The following is a 3,587-nucleotide window of genomic DNA, read 5'->3' as shown; positions in this document are numbered from 1 at the left end:
TAGTTTAATTGTTTAGGACTTAGATTTGTAGTAGGTTTTGATTCTTGTACCTTTATATTTTGTATTTGTTGTTTAGAATCAAAACTTCCTCGTTTTAATCGATTAATCCTTGATATAATCAATTAAAATCGCTGCAGAAGCCAAAACCCAATCAACTTTGGAATAATCGATTAAAGCAAGTTTTAATCGATTAATTAATCGATTAATCCTGAGAATAATCGATTAATCCTGAGAATAATCGATTAATACTAGCCGTTGGAGGTTTCTGATTTGAAAAACTAGCCGTTGTACTTATTTTAATCGATTAACACTAATATTAATCGATTAAATGCGTTAAATGGCCAATTTCGTAGAATGGAAGAGTATTTGCTTGAGTCTATATATAGGCTCTCTTTATCCATCAACAACAACTCTTCCCTTGCGCTAAAACACTCAGAACTCTTTGAGAAGTGTGTGTTCTTGCTCAACTAAGGAAACTCTTGTCTGTGGTGCTGGTACTTTGCAACTACGGTGACGGAGGAATAGCTGGTTCATCCTTGGTGCGTCTGAGGAGGTGTTTGGAAGAGGATCATCCTTCATGAAGTATTTGGAGGAGGTGTTTCATCCTTCGTGAAGTATTCGGAGGAGGTGTCTCATCCTTTGTGAAGATTCAAAGGAGATGTAAGTTCATCTCTTGTGGTTTCAAGAGAGGTGGTATTTCTAAACTCTTACAAATTATTTTTCTCTATGATTAATGTTTGTAATTGTTTTGTGATAGTGAAAAAGGTTTATCTTGTTTGAGATAAGCGACTGGACGTAGGATCCGTGTGATCTGAACCAGGATAAAATCACCTGTGCAATTTTTCTCTCAACCTTACTCTTTTATTTATATTTATTATTTGCGTAGTAAGTGAAATTGAGACGAAATTAAAAGGCACACATTAATATTAAAAACCCTCTTGGTTTGTTATTCCACGCTAACAATTCCGCTGCAGCTGATTCTAACAGAATTTATATAAGCACCATGCAAAAATATAAATCTCCTCTCTAACCCAAAATCAAATATAGCCGCACACAAAAACCAGAATAGCAGCAAGAATCCCCTCTCCTGCAATCTACACCCATGTTGAACAATCCTCAACGTGTCACCAGCACTATTCACAGGATGCCAATCCCATCAAAGCACGCTTCATAGGTTGCCAAGCCTATCACAGCACACTTCACAGGTTGCCCAACCATCAGTCAAATGCAGCAATCTTCACAAGATGTCAAGCCTTCAAGATCAAACCAGAAGCACCTTCTTTGTGCAGATGTTGATCAAATCGTAAGCGCAAATGACTCCTCAATCTGAATCTCTCTCAAGAAAGATCACCACCGTATTCTTGGAGAATTCTTGCAGCTTCTGAAACTGAGAGCTTTCTTTGAAAGAGGACAATGAAAATGTTAGATCACAAAAGTCTTAGAACAATTCGTGCTCTGTTTCTATTTATAGTTTTCCTGTCAGTCTCAGTCGAATAGCCTATTAAAACAATCAACTGTATTAAATCAGTTATAATAGACAGTCAACACACAGGCTCCCCAGTAAACAAAATCAACGCACATTTATGACAGTTGACCCAGTTAGTTAATCCTAACTAACTTTTGAAAATACAGCTGATGAGTCGATATTTTATTGATTTCACTTAGTTTATTGTGGTAAAATTAATCAGGGAATTGTGCTTAATTGTCCGGTATTTTCCCTTTTTTCCTAATTATGCTTAATTTGATCGGAAATTCTTATTTTAGTTAATTTGAATTTTCTGAGCTAATTAATTGCATTTTTAATTGCAGGGAAAATATTGGAGATATATTTTGAAGCATTAGGATGGAGACAAATAAATTCAAGACTCTCAANTTAGACATTTTAAATTTTAGTTGTATTGTAATTTAGTTGTTTAAAACTTTTTAGACAAACTCTTTGCATCTTGGACCAATTTTGGAAAAATGTGANTGGGCCCAAAATTATAGGACACATGGCCTAGGGTTTCTTTTTTTTAGGGTGGACCCCACCCCTATTTTTGAGACACATGGCCCTAGGGATTCCACCCATCAGCCGTTATTTTATTTTGGGGAGAGACATTCATTCTCGGACTCAATTTTCTAGTTGCAACGTTTTATTTTGGAGGAAGGCTGCAACGTTTGGAAGCTTTCTTTTCTTTGAACAATGTTTCATTTAATGGATAATGGTTGAATGAGGAGGCAGCGACACATTATGGAGAGTGCTGGAACGGTGCAGGAGGGTTCTCTGTCTCGGTAATTTGATAGCCAACAAGAATCAATTGTTCACTTTTATTTTGGCACACATGTCACGGTCTGGAGCAATTGTATTGTTTACATTTGAAAGCTTATTTTCCTTGCTTTTAAGATTGAGTAATGTCACGTCTTGCTGCAGCATTGACTTGGGTTTTCATTTCACTTGGAAGAATGAAGATGTGATTGGATGGAAGTAGTATAGTACGGTGGTGGATTTGTTGAATATAAAATGCATTTCGTTTTTCCTTTGAATGCTTTGATGCAAGTTTATTTCTTTTGAATGCTTTGATGCAAGTTTATTTCTTTTCTTTCATTTGCTGCCAATGTTGATAGATGGGACGGTGGGGTCCGATCTTAAATTGGAGAATTGAATAGTTGAGATTAGGTGGTAGTTGGTCTTGATTCCCGTGAATGAGGTGCTAACATTTATTTGCCTTCATGAAATACATTTTTAATTGCTTTTCCTTAGTAAAAAGAAGTGTTGATTTAATTGGTTTGAAGGTGGGCTCCACGGTGCATTTACTTTGGATGCAAGAAGTGCAATGTTGTAGCATTTTATTTCTAACGTAAATCACTTGCATTTGGAAGCATTTCTTTTAATAATTATTGAATGAAAAAGCCTTGAGCTGCACGGTATTGGATTTCTTTTTTCTTTGCTTTTATGAAGGGTCATGGTCCAGAGGTTGATTATAGCCCATTTTGCAATTTTAAATTTGTTTTAGTAAATGCCTAGGTCATGTGATTGGTAAAAAATTTATGGTTGTTAATTTCTTTTATTTTTAATTAATTTACATAGAAGGTTGAGTTGTCTTTCATCTTTTTAATTTAGTATTGCATTTTACTAATTTTAACTGTGCTAGATGTTTGTTTATTACAGTGTTAGGTTTACCATTTTATTTTACTCTAATGTTTTCTATCTTATTCGGTTGTGTTTAATTTCCATGCATTTTAATTGGGTTTAGTTCTCGTCTCAAACACTTTCAAACCCCCCCACTATGTGTTAGACCTAAGTCTAGAACCGCAGTTGGTCCTTGTGAGACGACCTAGGAGTCACTTCCTAGCTATACTGCATTTCTTATATGCAATCAAATTTGCATGGGCCGCGACACCCATCAAAATTTGGCGCCGTTGCCGGGGACCAACGGTTCGGTTTTAGGTCTTTATTGTGTTAGTGTGTGTTGTGTTTTGTCTCGTTTTGTGAGTGTGATGTTTTGTTTTGTGTGTTCGTCATTATGTGTTGCATTTAGGTAACTTTAGTTGCATAATTTCATTGCATTCTTCTTTTCCCCTTTCTTTCTACATGCCTACCTATTTTG

General features: G+C 35.8%; 1 pseudogene; it reads left to right on the top strand.

Moving 5' to 3' along the window:
* Positions 1–600, top strand: part of LOC106770311 — a 15,058-nt pseudogene extending 14,458 nt beyond the window's left edge.
* The last annotated feature ends 2,987 nt before the right edge of the window (positions 601–3,587 follow it).

This window comes from Vigna radiata, chromosome 8 (assembly GCF_000741045.1).
Source record: "Vigna radiata var. radiata cultivar VC1973A chromosome 8, Vradiata_ver6, whole genome shotgun sequence".
Classification (NCBI taxonomy): domain Eukaryota; kingdom Viridiplantae; phylum Streptophyta; class Magnoliopsida; order Fabales; family Fabaceae; genus Vigna; species Vigna radiata.
The sequence above is the reverse complement of the archived record's forward strand: the minus strand, read 5'-3'. Positions and strand labels throughout refer to the sequence as shown.